Below are 18584 nucleotides of genomic sequence, written 5' to 3'. Positions count from 1 at the left end.
ACACTTGATGTAATGGATGAGACCAAAGAGGGTTTTTATTCCAACCTCAAAACATCCCTGACCTGCGTCCCTGTGGGCGACAAACTGATCCTCCTTGGCAACTTCAACACCAGGGTCGGCAAGGACACAGCCCTTTGGGGAGGCATGATTGACAGAGGGGCTAGGGAAAGACAACTCCAGCGGTACCCTACTCCTGACAAAATGTCTAGAACACGAACTCCTCATCAACAACACCTTGTTCCGACAGAGGAACAAATACAAGGCACCGTGACAACATCCTCGCTCCAAATACTGGCACCTGCTCGACTATATCATCGTCCAAGCCCGTGATCGCAAGAATGTGCACATCACTCGGGCCATGACAGGAGCTGACTGCTGGACGGACCACCGCCGAATCCGATCCATCATTGACATCAACGTAGCCCAAAAGTGAAGGGCGCAGTAGAAGCAGTGTCACAAAAAAAGTCACTGCTGGGGCACTTAAGGACCCAACTAAGAGAGCCCTTTACAGTCAGCACCTCACAGCTAACCTGGCGTGCCTTGAGGACCCCAAGACGCAGAATTCCCACTGTGCTATTATCTGAATGGTGACAGATTAGGAAAAGGGGAGGTGCACTGAGACCTGGGTGACATGGTACATCAGTCATTGAAGGTTGGCCTGCAGGTACAGCAGGCGGTTAAGAAAGCAAATGGCATGTTGGCCTTCATAGCGAGGGGATTTGAGTACAGAGGCAGGGAGGTGTTACTACAGTTGTACAGGGCCTTGGTGAGGCCACACCTGGAGTATTGTGTACAGTTTTGTCTCCTAACTTGAGGAAGGACATTCTTGCTGTTGAGAGAGTGCAGCGAAGGTTCACCAGACTGATTCCCGGGATGGCGGGACTGACATATCAAGAAAGACTGGATCAACTGGGCTTGTATTCACTGGAGTTCAGAAGAATGAGAGGGGATCTCATAGAAACGTTTAAAATTTTGACGGGTTTAGACAGGTTAGATGCAGGAAGAATGTTCCCAATGTTGGGGAAGTCCAGAACCAGGGGTCACAGTCTAAGGATAAGGGGCATGCCATTTAGGACCGAGATGAGAAGAAACTTCTTCGCCCAGAGAGTGGTGAATCTGTGAAATTCTCTACCACAGAAAGTTGTTGAGGCGAATTCACTAAATATATTCAAAAAGGAATTAGATGTAGTCCTTACTACTAGGGGGGATCAAGGGGTATGGCGAGAAAGCAGGAATGGGGTACTGAAGTTGCATGTTCAGCCATGAACTTATTGAATGGCGGTGCAGGCTAGAAGGGCCGAATGGCCTACTCCTGCACCTATTTTCTATGTTTCTATGGTCTGTCCTCCAGGCCTCCATAACCAGTGCCTGCAACGAGATGCTCGGTCACTCAACCAGGAAATGCCAGGACTGGTTTGATGAGAATGATCAGGAGATTCAAGCGCTAATAGATTGCAAGCGCAGGGCATTTCTGAGCCTTAAACAGCAACCCAACTCTGGAGCAGCAAAACAGCATTACAGATGGCTAAAGGCTAAAGTCCAACAAAAAACCTGGTACCTAAAGAACAGGTGGTGGATGGAGAAAGCACAGGAGATACAGCAGCTGGCCGACAGCCATGATATACGAGGACGGGGTCTGCACCTGGGCAGGACCGGAACCAATGTCCTAGGGGGAGTGTTTGCGAGTGCTGTTGGGGAGGAGTTAAACTAATATGGCAGGGGGATGGGAACCAATGCAGGGAGACAGAGGGAAACAAAAAGGAGACAAAAGCAAAAGACAGAAAGGAGATGAGTAAAAGTGGAGGGCAGAGAAACCCAAGGCAAAAAACAAAAAGGGCCACTGAATATAAAGGGGCTGCAGGAGGGGTCAAAACTAAAAATCATGGTTTAAAAACTAGGATTAAAGCACTCTACCTAAATGCACGCAGCATTCGAAATAAAGTAAATGAGTTGACGGCACAAATCATTACAAATGGGTATGATTTGGTGACCATTACAGAAACATGGTTGCAGGATGGCCAAGACTGGAAATTAAACATACAGGGGTATCTGACGATTCGGAAAGATGGACAAGAAGGGAAAGGAGGTGGGGTAGCTCTGTTAATAAAGGATGATATCAGGGCAGTTGTGAGACACGATATTAGCTCTAATGAACAAAATGTTGAATCATTGTGGGTGGAGATTAGAGATAGTAAGGGGAAAAAGTCACTGGTGGGCGTAGTTTATAGGCCCACAAATAATAATTTCACGGTGGGGTGGGCAATAATCAAGGGAGGCTTTATGTCTTAATGCAAGGAGTATCCGCAATAAGGTGGATGAATTAACTGTGCAAATAGATGTTAACAAATATGATGTGATTGGGATTACGGAGACGTGGCTCCAGGATGATCAGGGCTGGGAACTCAACATCCAGGGGTATTCAACATTCAGGAAGGATAGAATAAAAGGAAAAGGAGGTGGGGTAGCATTGCTGGTTAAAGAGGAGATTAATGCAATAGTTAGGAAAGACATTAGCTTGGATGATGTGGAATCGATATGGGTAGAGCTGCAGAACACCAAAGGGCAAAAAACGTTAGTGGGAGTTGTGTACAGACCTCCCAACAGTAGTAGTGATGTTGGGGAGGGCATCAAACAGGAAATTAGGGGTGCATGCAATAAAGGTGCAGCAGTTATAATGGGTGACTTTAATATGCACATAGATTGGGCTAGCCAAACTGGAAGCAATACGGTGGAGGAGGATTTCCTGGAGTGCATAAGGGATGGTTTTCTAGACCAATATGTCGAGGAACCAACTAGGGGGGAGGCCATCTTAGACTGGGTGTTGTGTAATGAGAGAGGACTAATTAGCAATTTCATTGTGCGAGGCCCCTTGGGGAAGAGTGACCATAATATGGTGGAATTCTGCATTAGGCTGGAGAATGATACAGTTAATTCAGAGACCATGGTCCAGAACTTAAAGAAGGGTAACTTTGAAGGTATGAGGTGTGAATTGGCTAGGATAGATTAGCGAATGATACTTAAGGGGTTGACTGTGGATGGGCAATGGCAGACATTTAGAGACCGCATGGATGAATTACAACAATTGTACATTCCTGTCTGGCGTAAAAATAGAAAAGGGAAGGTGGCTCAACCGTGGCTATCTAGGGAAATCAGGGATAGTATTAAAGCCAAGGAAGTGGCATACAAATTGGCCAGAAATAGCAGCGAACCTGGGGACTGGGAGAAATTTAGAACTCAGCAGAGGAGGACAAAGGGTTTGATTTGGACAGGGAAAATGGAGTACGAGAAGAAGCTTGCAGGGAACATTAAGGCGGATTGCAAAAGTTTCTATGGGTATGAAAAGAGAAAAAGGTTAGTAAAGACAAACATAGGTCCCCTGCAGTCAGAATCAGGGGAAGTCATAACGGGGAACAAAGAAATGGCAGACCAATTGAACAAGTACTTTGGTTCAGTATTCACTAAGGAGGACACAAACAACCTTCCGGATATAAAAGGGGTCAGAGGGTCTAGTAGGGAGGAGGAACTGAGGGAAATCTTTATTAGTCGGGAAATTGTGTTGGGGAAATTGATGGGATTGAAGGCAGATAAATCCCCAGGGCCTGATGGACTGCATCCCAGAGTACTTAAGGAGGTGGCCTTGGAAATAGCGGATGCATTGACAGTCATTTTCCAACATTCCATTGACTCTGGATCAGTTCCTATCGAGTGGAGGGTAGCCAATGTAACCCCACTATTTAAAAAAGGAGGGAGAGAGAAAACAGGGAATTATAGACCGGTCAGCCTGACCTCAGTAGTGGGTAAAATGATGGAATCAATTATTAAGGATGTCATAGCAGCGCATTTGGAAAATGGTGACATGATAGGTCCAAGTCAGCATGGATTTGTGAAGGGGAAATCATGTTTGACAAATCTTCTGGAATTTTTTGACGATGTTTCCAGTAAAGTGGATAAAGGAAAACCAGTTGATGTGGTATATTTGGACTTTCAGAAGGCTTTCGACAAGGTCACACACAAGAGATTAATGTGCAAAGTTAAAGCACATGGGATTGGGGGTAGTGTGCTGACGTGGATTGAGAACTGGTTGTCAGACAGGAAGCAAAGAGTAGGAGTAAATGGGTACTTTTCAGAATGGCAGGCAGTGACTAGTGGGGTACCGCAAGGTTCTGTGCTGGGGCCCCAGCTGTTTACATTGTACATTAATGATTTAGACGAGGGGATTAAATGTAGTATCTCCAAATTTGCGAATGACACTAAGTTGGGTGGCAGTGTGAGCTGCGAGGAGGATGCTTTGAGGCTGCAGAGTGACTTGGATAGGTTAGGTGAGTGAGCAAATGCATGGCAGATGAAGTATAATGTGGATAAATGTGAGGTTATCCACTTTGGTGGTAAAAACAGAGAGACAGACTATTATCTGAATGGTGACAGATTAGGAAAAGGGAAGGTGCAACGAGACCTGGGTGTCATTGTACATCAGTCATTGAAGGTTGGCATGCAGGTACAGCAGGCGGTTAAGAAAGCAAATGGCATGTTGTCCTTCATAGCGAGGGGATTTGAGTACGGGGCAGGGAGGTGTTGCTACAGTTGTACAGGGCCTTGGTGAGGCCACACCTGGAGTATTGTGTACAATTTTGGTCTCCTAACTTGAGGAAGGACATTCTTGCTATTGAGGGAGTGCAGCGAAGATTCACCAGACTGATTCCCGGGATGGTGGGACTGACCTATCATAGCAACATAGAAACATAGAAAATAGGTGCAGGAGTAGGCCATTCGGCCCTTCTAGCCTGCACCGCCATTCAATGAGTTCATGGCTGAACATTCAACTTCAGTACCCCATTCCTGCTTTCTCGCCATACCCCTTGATCCCCCTAGTAGTAAGGACCTCATCTAACTCCTTTTTGAATATATTTAGTGAATTGGCCTCAACCACTTTCTGTGGCAGAGAATTCCACAGGTTCACCACTCTCTGGGTGAAGAAGTTCCTCTGCATCTCGGTCCTAAATGGCTTACCCCTTATCCTTAGACTGTGACCTCTGGTTCTGGACTTCCCCAACATTGGGAACATTCTTCCTGCATCTAACCTGTCTAACCCCGTCAGAATTTTAAATGTTTCTATGAGGTCCCCTCTCATTCTTCTGAACTCCAGTGAATACAAGCCCAGTTGATCCAGTCTTTCTTGATAGGTCAGTCCCGCCATCCCGGGAATCAGTCTGGTGAATCATAGCATCCTCCTCGCAGCTCACACTGCCACCCAACTTAGTGTCATCCGCAAATTTGGAGATACTACATTTAATCCCCTCATCTAAATCATTAATGTACAGTGTAAACAGCTGGGGCCCCAGCACAGAACCTTGCGGTACCCCACTAGTCACTGCCTGCCATTCTGAAAAGTACCCATTTACTCCTACTCTTTGCTTCCTGTCTGACAACCAGTTCTCAATCCATGTCAGCACACTACCCCCAATCCCATGTGCTCTAACTTTGCACATCAATCTCTTGTGTGGGACCTTGTCGAACGCCTTCTGAAAGTCCAAATATACCACATCAACTGGTTCTCCCTTGTCCACTCTACTCGAAACATCCTCAAAAAATTCCAGAAGATTTGTCAAGCATGATTTCCCTTTCACAAATCCATGCTGACTTGGACCTATCATGTCACCGCTTTCCAAATGCACTGCTATGACATCCTTAATAATTGATTCCATCATTTTACCCACTACCGATGTCAGGCTGACCGGTCCATAATTCCCTGTTTTCTCTCTCCCTCCTTTTTTAAAAAGTGGGGTTACATTGGCTACCCTCCACTCCATAGGAACTGATCCAGAGTCAATGGAATGTTGGAAAATGACTGTCAATGCATCCACTATTTCCAAGGCCACCTCCTGAAGTACTCTGGGATGCAGTCCATCAGGCCCTGGGGATTTATCTGCCTTCAATCCCATCAATTTCCCCAACACAATTTCCCGGCTAATAAGGATTTCCCTCAGTTCCTCCTCCTTACTAGACCCCCCGACCCCTTTTATAACCGGAAGGTTGTTTGTGTCCTCCTTCGTGAATACCGAACCAAAGTACTTGTTCAATTGGTCCGCCATTTCTTTGTTCCCCGTTATGACTTCCCCTGATCAAGAAAGACTGGATCAACTGGGCTTGTATTCACTGGAGTTCAGAAGAATGAGAGGGGACCTCATAGAAACGTTTAAAATTCTGACGGGTTTAGACAGGTTAGATGCAGGAAGAATGTTCCCAATGTTGGGGAAGTCCAGTACCAGGGGTCACAGTCTAACGATAAGGAGTAAGCCATTTAGGACCGAGATGAGGAGAGACTTCTTCACCCAGAGAGTGGTGAACCTGTGGAATTCTCTGCCACAGAAAGTGGTTGGGGCCAATTCACTAAATATATTCAAAAGGGAGTTAGATGAAGTCCTTACTACTCGGGGGATCAAGGGGTATGGCGAGAAAGCAGGAAGGGGGTACTGAAGTTTCATGTTCAGCCGTGAACTCATTGAATGGCGGTGCAGGCTAGAATGGCCTGCTCCTGCACCTATTTTCTATGTTTTCTATGTTTCTATGAATAATGGAGGCATGTGAAAAAGGAACGGCAGTAGTCATGGGGGATTTTAACCTACATATCGATTGGTCAACTCAAATTGCACGGGGTAGGTTGGAGGAGGAATTCATAGAATGCATACGGGATTGTTTCTTAGAACAGTATATAACAGAACCTACAAGGGAGCAAGCTATCTTAGATCTGGACCTGTGTAATGAGACAGGAAAAATAAACGATCTCCTAGTAAAAGATCCTCTCGGAATGAGTGATCACAGTGTGGTTGAATTTGTAATACAGATTGAGGGTGAGGAAGTTGTGTCAGAAACGAGCGTACTATGCTTAAACAAAGGGGACTACAGTGGGATGAGGGCAGAATTGGCTAAAATAGACTGGAAACACAGACTAAACGGTGGCACAATTGATGAACAGTGGAGGACTTTTAAGGAGCTCTTTCATAGTATGCAACAAAAATATATTCCAGTGCAAAAAAAGGGTGGTAAGAGAAGGGATAACCAGCCGTGGATAACCAAGGAAATAAAGGAGAGTATCAAATCAAAGACCAATGCGTATAAGGTGGCCAAGGTTAGTGGGAAACTCGAGGATTGGAAAAATTGTAAACAACAGCAAAGAATGACTAAGAAAGCAATAAAGAAAGGAAAGATAGATTACGAAAGTAAACTTGCGCAAAACATAAAAACAGATAGTAAAAACGGAAAAGAGTGACTTAAGTAAATGTTGGTCCCTTAGAAGATGAGAAGGGGGATTTAATAATGGGAAATGTGGAAATGGCTGAGACCTTAAACAATTATTTTGCTTCGGTCTTCACAGTGGAAGACACAAAAACCATGCCAAAAATTGCTGTGGGAATGTGGGAAGGGAGGACTTTGAGACAATCACTATCACTAGGGGGGGTAGTGCTGGACAGGCTAATGGGACTGAAAGTAGACAAGTCCCCTGGTCCTGATGAAATGCATCCCAGGGTATTAAAAGAGATGGCAGAAGTTATAGCAGATGCATTCGTTATAATCTACCAAAATTCTCTGGACTCTGGGGAGGTACCTGCGGATTGGAAAGCAGCTAATGTAACGCCTCTGTTTAAAAAGGGGGGCAGACAAAAGGCAGGTAACTATAGACCGATTAGTTTAACATCTATCGTGGGAAAATGCTTGAAACTATCATTAAGGAAGAAATAGCGGGACATCTAGATAGGAATATGGCAATCAAGCAGACACGGCATGGATTCATGAAGGGGAAATCATGTTAAACTAATTTACTGGAATTCTTTGAGGATATAACGATCATGGTGGATAGAGGTGTACCGATGGATGTGGTGTATTTCGATTTCCAAAAGGCATTCGATAAGGTGCCACACAAAAGGTTACTGCAGAAGATCGAGGTACGCGGAGTCAGAGGAAATGTATTAGCATGGATCGAGAATTGGCTGGCGAACAGAAAGCAGAGAGTCGGGATAAATGGGTCCTTTTCGGGTTGGAAGTCGGTGGTTAGTAGTGTGCCACAGGGATCGGTGCTGGGACCACAACTGTTTACAATATACATAGATGACCTGGAAGAGGGGACAGAGTGTAGTGTAACAAAATTTGCAGATGACACTAAGATTAGTGGAAAAGCGGGTTGTGTAGAGGACACAGAAAGGCTGCAATGAGATTTGGATAGGTTAAGCGAATGGGCTAAGGTTTGGCAGATGGAATACAATGTCGGAAAGTGTGAGGTCATCCACCTTGGGGGAAAAAAACCAGTAAAAGGGAATATTATTTGAATGGAGAGAAATTACAACATGCTGAGGTGCAGAGGGACCTGGGGGTCCTTGAGCATGAAACTCCTTGAGCATGAATCTCAAAAAGTTAGTTTGCAGGTGCAGCAGGTAATCAGGAAGGCGAATGGAATGTTGGCCTTCATTGCGAGAGGGATGGAGTACAAAAGCAGGGAGGTCCTGCTGCAACTGTACAGGGTGTTGGTGAGGCCGCACCTGGAGTACTGCGTGCAGTTTTGGTCACCTTACTTAAGGAAGGATGTACTGGCTTTGGAGGGGGTACAGAGATGATTCACTAGGTTGATTCCAGAGATGAGGGGGTTACCTTATGATGATAGATTGAGTAGGCTGGGTCTTTACTCGTTGGAGTTCAGAAGGATGAGGGGTGATATTGTAGAAACATTTAAAATCATGAAAGGGATAGACAAGATAGAGGCAGAGAGGTTGTTTCCACTGGTCGGGGAGACTAGAACTAGGGGGCAGAACCTCAAAATACGGGGGAGCCAATTTAAAACCGAATTGAGAAGGAATTTCTTCTCCCAGAGGGTTGTGAATCTGTGGAATTCTCTGCCCAAGGAAGCAGTTGAGGCTAGCTCATTGAATGTGTTCAAGTCATAGATAGATAGATTTTTAACCAATAAGGGAATTAAGGGTTACGGGGAGAGGGCGGGTAAGTAGAGCTGAGTCCACGGCCAGATCAGCCATGATCTTATTGAATGGCGGAGCAGGCTCGAGTGGCTAGATGGCCTACTCCTGTTCCTAATTCTTATGTTCTTATGGATTCTTCATCGCAGTCAAGGCCACCTACGGTCCAAACACCCAAGGCCCCATCCTGCTTCTGGCCAAGAACAGGGAAACACTCATCAAGGACACCGAGGCAGTCAGGGCCCGCTGGAAGGAGCACTTCAAAGATCTCCTCAACCGAGACTCTGCCTTTGACTCGAGTGTTCTTGACTCCATTCTGCAGCATGCTACCCGCCACCACCTCAGTGAGACCCCAACACTGCACGAGGTCGAAAAAGCCATAAGACAGCTAAAAAAACAACAAGGCTATGGGAGCGGATGGAATCCCTGCTGAGGCACTGAAGTATGGCAGAGAGGCACTGCTGGCGTGAATACACAACCTCATCTGATCTGGAGGGAGGAGAGTATGCTGGGAGATCTTAGAGATGCAGTGCTTGTGACCATCTTTAAAAAAGGGGACAAGTCCGACTGCGGGAATCTCCCTGCTATCAGCCACTGGGAAAGTCGTAGCTAGAGTCCTCCTCAATCACCTTCTCCCCATGGCCGAGGAGCTCCTCCTGGAGTTACAGTATGGATTTCGTCCCCTCCGGGGCACAGCTGACATGATTTTTGCAGAACGACAGCTGCAGGAAAAATGCAGGAAACAGCGTCAGCCCTTATACATGGCATTCTTCGACTTACAAAGGCCTTTAGCACTGTCAGCCGCAAGGGTCGATGGAGCATCCTCCTCAGTTTCAGATGCCCCCCAAAAGTATGTCACCATCCTTCGCCTGCTCCACGACAACATGCAGGTCGTGATCCTTGCGTGGATCCATCACAGACCCAATCCACGGCCGGACTGGGGTCAAGCAGGGCTGCGTCATTGCCCCAACCCTCTTCTTAATCTTCCTCGCTGCCACGCTCCACCTCACAGTTGACAAGCTCCCCGCTGGAGTGTAACTAAACTACAGAACCAGTGGGAAACTGTTCAACCTTCGCCATGTCCAGGCCAGGACCAAGAGTACTCCAACCTCTGTCGTTGAGCTACAGTACGCGGACGATGCCAGCGTCTGTGCACACACACAGGCTGAATTCCAGGACATAGTCAACGTACTTAACAAGGCATATGAAAGCATGGGCCTTATGCTAAACATCAGTAAGATAAAGGTCCTCCACCAGCCTGTTCTCGCCACACAGCACTGCTCCCCCCCCCCCCCCCCCCCCCCAAGATATCAAGATCCATGGCATGGCCCTGGACAACGTGGACCACTTCCCTTATCTCGAGCACCTCCAATCAACAAGAGCAGACATTGATGACGAGATCCAACACCGTCTCCAGTACGCCAGTGCAGTCTTCGGTTGCCTGAGGAAAAAAGTGTTTGAAGACCAAACCCTCAAAACTGTCACCAAGCTCATGGTCTACAGGGCCGTAGTAATACCCGCCCTCCTGTATGGCTGAGACATGGACCATGTACAGTAGACACCAAGTCGCGGGAGAAATACCAGCAACGATGTCTCCGCAAGATCCTACAAATCCGCTGGAAGGACAGACACACCAATATTAGCGTCCTCATCAAGGTCAGCATCCCCAGCATTGAATCACTGACCACACTTAATCAGCTCCGCTGGGCAGGCCACATAGTTCTCATGCCAGACACGAGACTCCCAAAGCAACCGCTCTACTCTTAACTTGCCCACGGCAAACGAGCCAAAGGTGGGCAGAGGAAATGTTACAAGGACACCCTCAAAGCCTCCCTGATAAAGTGCGATATCCCCACTGACACCTGGGAGTCCCTGGCCAAAGACCGCCCTAAGTGGAGGAAGTGCATCCAGGAGGGTGCTGAGCACCTCAAGTCTCTTCGCCCTGACCTGCGAGAAACCACCAGCGGCAGGTCGGGGCCACAAAAGGAGCGGAGGTGCGGCGGCCTGGGAGCAGCGTGGAGGCCACTTCAGGGAGCAGCACGAGCTGGTGCAAGAGGGCGACGACTTGGAGAAGGGCGACTGGATTGGAAGTCACCAAAATCAAGGTCACTGATTGGAGCATGGGCAGGTACAGCAGGAGAGGTGGCAAGCAGCAGAGGAGCGGCGAGGTCGGGGTGAAGGAGCGGTGAGAGATTGTAGAGGGACGTGATCGGGGCCCAGAAGAGGCGAGGGCCCAGGGGCAGCACGGGCCCAGCCCACACTCTGATATGTGTGTGCACGAGGTCAGTGCAGCAGAGCTCGTCTCCAGTTGCCACTGGAACAAGACCTAGCTCGGTCAAGCCCGTGTGGTGGCTGGTGTACAACGGCCATCACATGTTAAAAAAAATCCATGCACAGGCATCTTCCACCCTTCAACATGTAGTTCAGGAGCTGGAATATTAGGTCCTTCATTGAAACACCTGTGAACTCATCTCTTTTTGGTGAGGAAGCAAGTCATCCTCGATACAAGGGACCTCCTAAGAAGTGATCACATCCAGGGCTGAATCATATTCACTATGGCAATCGTGCTTTATTTCTGCTGACATTAATAACCCTATAACTGGGCTTGAGTTTAATATTCTGGATAAATATTACATAAATCAGCTTTTTTCAAACACAGTGTCGATTATTTGATTTCTCTATGATAAGAGACTTATTAATGTTCTGTTACCAACTATTCTATTTTTGGGCCTTTTCTTACACTAGATTATTTCAGTTTTCATCTAGTTCGCATTCTATCACATCAAATCCCAAGCTTGTTCCGTTTGTGTACATGGCTTGTGGGTGTGATAGACTGAACTGTGGTGTCTCACTTTACACTCATTGGATGTTCTCAGACCCACCCCTTTATAGAAATATCTCAAGATTTTAAATCTGTTATTTTCTGTACCAGTTATCCCTTTTTGGATCTGATTTTTTAAAAACTCCTCCACACATATTGCATGTGACAGCCTTTGAAATATTCTGATCTTTGTAATCGTCATTGCTGAATAGGATGGTCTCGATGATTGAATCTCTTGTCACTATCATACATTGCACTATTTCTTTAATCGAGATCATTGTTTCAAATGCTTCCTTTATCATGGCATTAGGTCCTCCATTGATCCCCGTCAATAATCGTTAGTTACAGGCTGGGATTTGGGTATAGGTTTAGGGGTTCGTGGTTGGGGCTGGTGGTTATTGGTTAGGATTGGGATTAGTGATTGGGGCCAGTGGTTATTGGTTAGGATTGGGGCGAGTGGTTGGGGCTGGTGGTTATTGATTGGGGTTAATGGTTGGGGCTGGTGATTATTGGTTAGGATTGGGGTTAATGGTTTGGCCCGCTGGTTATTGGTTGGGGATAGTCGATACGATGTTTGGTTTACGAGTTAGTGATTAGGGTTAGAAACCACTATTGACAACGCAGTGTCACTAGACCCGTCGATTTTAATTGAATTTTTTTTATAAACCTCGCAGACGAGTCAGAAAACAGCCTCATGAATTGTTCATTTCAGGAACCTTCTTTCTGACCGAGTCCCATTTCCTCCCTCCTTTCACATCTCGACATTTCTCATAGAAAAAACACAGGGACATTAGACTTTGGGACAAGAAAATGTATATCCAGGTTGTTATGTATGTAAACATTGTAATTGTGTAAGACTTGCCACCAGAGGCCGCAACTGTTGGAGGCCCCAGGGTCACCTGCACACCTCGTGCAAGGGAATATAAAAGGTTGTCTGCCATGCTGCTTAGGCACTCTGGAGTTGTATTAAAGAGACTAAGGTCACATCAGTTTTTGTTCACAGTTGTCAGTCTTGTGGAGTTCTTCCATACTTAACAATTGGCGACGAGTAACAGATCACAGATTTTCACGCGGTCATGGCTGCCGTTGGTATTTTAGAGAGATTTGTGGAGGGCGATGGTTGGGAAGCCATCATTGAGCGCCTCGACTAGTACTTCGTAGCCAACAAGCTGGATGGGGATGATAAAGCGATCTAGCGTAGGGCAATTCTCCTCATCATGTGTGGGTCCACAATATACGGCCTCATCAAGAATCTGCTAGCACCAGAAAAACCAGCGGAGAAGACATATACAGAGTTGTGTACGCTGGTTCGTACCCATCTCAAGCTGAAGGAGAGCGTCTTAATGGCCAGGTATCGCTTCCACACGCACCACCGCTCCGAGGATCAGGACGTGGCGAGTTATGTCCCCGACCTGAGACACCTGGTGGGAACTTGCGAATTTGATGGATTTTTGGGGGAAATGCTGCGGGACTTTTTCGTGCTTGGCATCGGCCATGAGGTCATTCTTCGCAAGCTTCTGTCCACCGAATTCCTAGACCTGAGCAAGGCTATCACGATAGCCCAGGCATTCATATCCACAGGCGATAATACCAGACAGATATCTTCCCAGCATCGAAGCTCACCGGCAAGTACTGTGCATAAAATAATGTCACTAGCAGGCAGAACTGTGTATGGCAGGGCCTACACGCCTGCAGCTGCAAGATCTAGGCTGACTCAGAGTCCGCCATTGGACGTGAATGCAAATCCATTCGCACCATGTTGGTGCTGCGGAGGTAATCATCGAGCCCGTCAATGTCGATTCAACCACTGCGTGTGCAAAGGCTGCGAAACAACTGGGCACCTCCAGCGAATGTGCAAGAGTGCTGCAACTCACCTCGTGGCAGAGTTGGCAGAGGATGATCGATCCGGCATGGATCTCGCAGAACAAACAAGAGAGGCAACTCAAGCCGAGGAAGAAGTGTATGGGGTACACACCTTCACCACTAAGAGCCCTCCTATCATGCTGAAAAGCAAATTGAACGGTATTTCGGTATCAATGGAGTTGGACACGGGGGCGAGTCAGTCAATTATGAGCCAGAAGGCTTTTGAGAAACTGTGGGGCAATAAGGCACAAAGGCCCAAACTGAGCCCAATTCAGACAAAGCTGTGCACCTACACCAAAAAGCTCATACCAGTCATTGACAGTGCAGCAGTTAAGGTATCGGATGATGGAGCTGTGCATGATTTATCACTGTGGATTGTACCAGGTGATGGCCCAATGCTATTCAGCAGAAGCTGGCTGGGAAAGATTCAATAGAATTGGGATGACATCAAAGTACGATCTTCAGTGGATGATGCCTCGTGCGCCCAAGTACTGAGCAAGTTTCCGTCACTATTTGAACCAGGCATCGGCAACTTCACAGGTGCCAAGGTGCAGATCCATCTAGTCCCCGATGCAAGGCCCATTCATCATCAGGCCCGAGCAGTTCCGTACATGATGAGGGAGAAAGTCGAGATCGAGCTGGACAGACTTCAATGAGAGGGAATCATATCACCAGTCGAGTTCAACGAGTAGGCCTGTTTGATTGTTCCGATGTTAAAAGCGATGGCATGGTCAGAATCTGTGGAGACGACAAGGTAACAATCGAGTCTCGTTACAAGACCAGAACCCGCTACCCAAGGTGGATGACCTGTTCGCAACATTACTGTGGGAGGAAGTCGTTTACCAAGTTGGACCTAACCTCCGCCTACATGACACAGGAGCTGGTTGAATCTACGAAAAGATTGATGTGCATCAACACGCACAAAGGACTGTTTATATACCACGGATGCCCTTTTGGGATTTGATGGCTGCTGCCATCTTCCAGAGGAACATGGAGAGTCTGCTGAAATCGGTTCTGTGCACCATTGTGTTCAAGACGACATCTTGATCACCGGTCGAGACACCACTGAACACTTGCACAACCTGGAAGAGCTTCTAAGTTGACTAGACAGAGTGTGACTTAGGCTGAAACGCTCCAAGTGTGTTTTCCTGGTGTCAGATCGAATTTTTGGGGAGAAAGATTGCGGCAGACGGCATCAGGCCAACGGACTCAAAGACAGAGGCCATCAAGAATGCACCCAGACCACAGAATGTGATGGAGCTGCGTTCGTTCCTGGGATTCCTCGCTATTTTGGTAACTTTCTACCCGGGTTAAGCACTTTGCTGGAACCGTTGCACATGTTGCTACTTAGGGGTGACGACTGGGTTTGGGGTAAATCACAAGAGACAGCCTTTGAGAAGGCCAGAAACCTACTTTGTTCTAATAAGTTACTTGTACTGAATGACCCGTGTAAACGATTAGTGTTAGCTTGTGATGCATCTTCGTACGGGGTCAGCTGTGTTACAGCAAACCAATCTATCGGGCAAACTTCAACTGATTGCATATGCATCTAGAAGTCTGTCTAAGGCTGAAAGAGCTTACAGTATGGTTGAGAAAGAGGCATTAGCATGTGTATATGAGGTTAAGAAAATGCACCAAAACCTATTTGGACTTCGGTTTGAGCTTGAAACCGACCACAAACTGCTCATTTCACTGTTTTCAGAAAACAAAGGAATAAACAATAATGCTTCATCCCACATCCAAAGATGGGCATTAACATTGTCTGCCTATGACTGTGTTATCTGCCACAGTCCAGGCATGGAGAACTGTGCTGATGCCCTCAGTCGGCTACCATTGCCCACTACTGGGGTGGAAATGGCGCAGCCCGCAGACTTGCTTCTGGTCATGGATGCTATTGAGAGCGAGGGATCACCCGTCACTGCTCGCCAGATCATGACCTGGACCAGCCAGGATCCTGTGCTATCACTTGTAAAAAGTTGCGTCCTCAATGGGAGCTGGTCAGCCGTTCCCGGGGAAATGCAAGATGAAATGAAGCCATTACACCGACGCAAAGATGAAATGTCCATGCAGTCGGATTGTCTCTTATGGGGTAATCATGTGGTTTTGCCCATAAATAGGCAGGGAAACGTTTATACGTGATCTACACAATATCCACCCAGGCATAATCACGCTGAAGGCTATAGCCAGGTCGCATGTTTGATGGCCGGCATTGACTCGGACTTGAAGTCATGCATACACCGTGCAACACGTGCTCACAACTGAGCAATGCACCAAGGGAGTCTCCATTGAGTCTGTGGTCATGCCCCTCCAAACTGTGGTCCAGGATCCACACAGATTTTGCTGGCCCTTCCTCGGAAAGATGTTTTTAGTTGTAGTGGACGCTTACTCTAAAAGGATTGAATGTGTAATCATGTCATCCAGCACATCCACTGCCACCACTGAAAGCCTGCGGGCTTGCCCGATGTCCTTGTCAGTGCCAATGGACCATGTTTCACCAGCTCGGAATTCAACAAGTTTATGACCCGCAATGGCATCAAGCATGTAGCATGTCAGGTCTTCCCTGTTTAAGCCCGCATCCAATGGTCAAGCAGAATGGGCAGTCTAAACTATCAAGCAGAGCTTGAAATGTGTGACGGAAGGCTCCTTGCAGACCCGCTAATCTCGGGTTCTGCTCAGCTACCGGATGTGACCCCACTCACTCACTGGGGCTCCCCCTGCAGAATTGTTAATGAAGAGAGCACTCAAAACCAGGCTCTCCCTAGTCCACCCGAATCTAAATGATCATGTGGCAACCCGACATCACCGGCAAAACATGTACCACAATCGCGTGGCTGTATCATGTGACATTGATAACGACCCTGTGTTTGTCCTTAATTACAGTCATGGTCATAAATGGATCGCTGGCACTGTCTTGGCCAAGGAGGGGAATAGTGTGTTTGTAGTCAAACTATTGAATGGACAAACGTGCAGAAAGCATTTGGATCAGACCAAACTGCAGTTCACCGACAACCAGGAACAACCTGAGGAGGACATCACCACCATCGACACACGAACACACACCCAACCATCAATCGACCTCACTATCAATCAAGAGGATGAACCCACCATTCCCAACAGCCCTGTCAGACCAGCTGTGCCGCAGTGCAGCAATAGTCCAACCAACTCGCCCATGCCAGAGTTTGAACTCAGATGATCAACCAGGAAGCGTAGGGCCCCGGATTGTCTCAACTTATAAATAATTTGTATCAAAGACTTTGTTAGGGAGTGATGTTATGTATGTAAACATTGTAACTGTGTAAGACTTGCCACCAGAGGGTGTAATTGTTGGAGGCCCAACGGTCACCTGCACAACTCGTGCAAGGGAGTATAAAAGATTGTCTGCCATGCTGCTTAGGCACTCTGAAGTTGTATTAAAGAGACTAAGGTCACATTAGTTTTTGCTCACAGTATTCAGTCTTGTGGAGTACTTAACACCCTGCCTGCTCACCATAACCCTTTACTCCATTATTGCTCAAAAATCTATTATTTCCGCCTTAAATATATTCAATGACCAGCCTCCACGGCTCCCTGGGGCAGAGAATTCCACAGATTTACAAACCTCTGAGTGAAGAAATTGCTCCTCATCCCAGTTTTAAACGGGCTGAGGAGAAAGGCTGCATTTGTAAATAGAACAGGATTTACTGTGATTGCATTGGGCACTGAACCATGTTCATTCTGGCAACTCTTCTTTGTTTCTGATGATCTTAATAACCGCTATACCTGTGCTGGAGATTAATATTGTGCATAAATATTGAATAAATTATCTTGTTTCAAACACTGTGCCGAATATTTGATTCATCCATGATCAGCGGAGACGAATTGATGTTCTGTTACCGACTGTTCCATTTTAGTGCTTTTTCTTAATCTAACTTATATCACTTCTCACCTAGTTCACCTTCTATCAAACCCCAAACTTGTTCTGTTTGAGTACATGAGTTGTGATTGTAGTAGACGGCAGTGTCTCACTTTAAACTCAGCTAAAATCCTTTGAACTACTCCTTTATTGAACTGGTTTGCATAAGATTTGAAATCCATTAATTTCTGGAAAAGTTAATCCGTTTTTGGAACCAATTTAATTTTAAAAAACTCATCCACACATTTTGCACATGAAAAGGCAGCAAAATATTTTGATATTTGTAATTGTCATTGCCACAAACTCAGTTCCCTAGCGACTGATACCATCCCTCTCCCCAACTTCTGTCTCAGGCTGAACCACACTGTTCGCAACCTTGGTGACATACTTCACCTTGAAGTCAGTTTTTGGCCATATATCCGCAGCATAACTAAGATTGCCTATTTCCACCTCTGTAACATCGCCCATCTCTGCTCTTGCCTCAGCTGTAGCCCTCATCCATGCCTTTGTTACTTCTGAACTTGTATATTGCAACGCACTCCTCCCATATTCCACCCTACATAAACTAGAGTTGATCCAAAACTCAGCTGCCCGTGTCCTAACTCACACCCTGGATGTGTTTGATGGAACAATATAGAGGGAGATTTACTCTGTATCTAACCCGTGCTTTACCTACCCTGGGAGTGGTTGATGGGGCAGTGTAGAGGGAGTTTTACTCTGTATCTTACCCGTGCTGTACCTGCCCTGGGATTGTTTGATGGGGCAGTGTCGAGGGAGTTTTACTCTGTATCTATCCCGTGCTGTACCTGCGATGGGCGTGTTTGATGGATCAGTCCATGGGGAGCTTTACTTTTTGTCTAACCTGTGCTGTGCCTGTTGTGGGACTGTTTGATGAGACAGCATAGAGGGAGATTAACTTTGTATCTAACCCATGCTGTACCTACCCTGGGAGTGTTTGGGACCGTGTAGAGGGAGCTTTACTCTGTATCTAACCAATGTAGTATCTGCTCTGGAATGCTTGGGACAGGTTAGCGGGAGATATACTTCG

The 18584-nt window shown here is 46.7% G+C and overlaps 1 protein-coding gene across 9 annotated transcripts in view; it reads left to right on the top strand.

Moving 5' to 3' along the window:
• Window positions 1-18584, top strand: part of LOC139256583 (zinc finger protein 229-like) — a 203142-nt gene that overhangs the window by 148910 nt on the left and 35648 nt on the right. The window contains exon 3 of one of the 9 annotated variants that reach the window (XR_011592179.1): window positions 16525-17458. The exons of the other annotated variants lie outside the window; for them this stretch is intronic. The gene's annotated coding sequence lies outside the window, so the exon portion shown is untranslated. Of the gene's footprint in view, window positions 1-16524; window positions 17459-18584 lie in introns of those variants that run through there. 9 annotated transcript variants of the gene reach the window in all.

Source organism: Pristiophorus japonicus, unplaced genomic scaffold (genome assembly GCF_044704955.1).
Source record: "Pristiophorus japonicus isolate sPriJap1 unplaced genomic scaffold, sPriJap1.hap1 HAP1_SCAFFOLD_739, whole genome shotgun sequence".
Taxonomy (NCBI): Eukaryota; Metazoa; Chordata; class Chondrichthyes; family Pristiophoridae; genus Pristiophorus; species Pristiophorus japonicus.
Note: the sequence above shows the minus strand (reverse complement) of the source record. Positions and strands in the feature narration are given on the sequence as shown.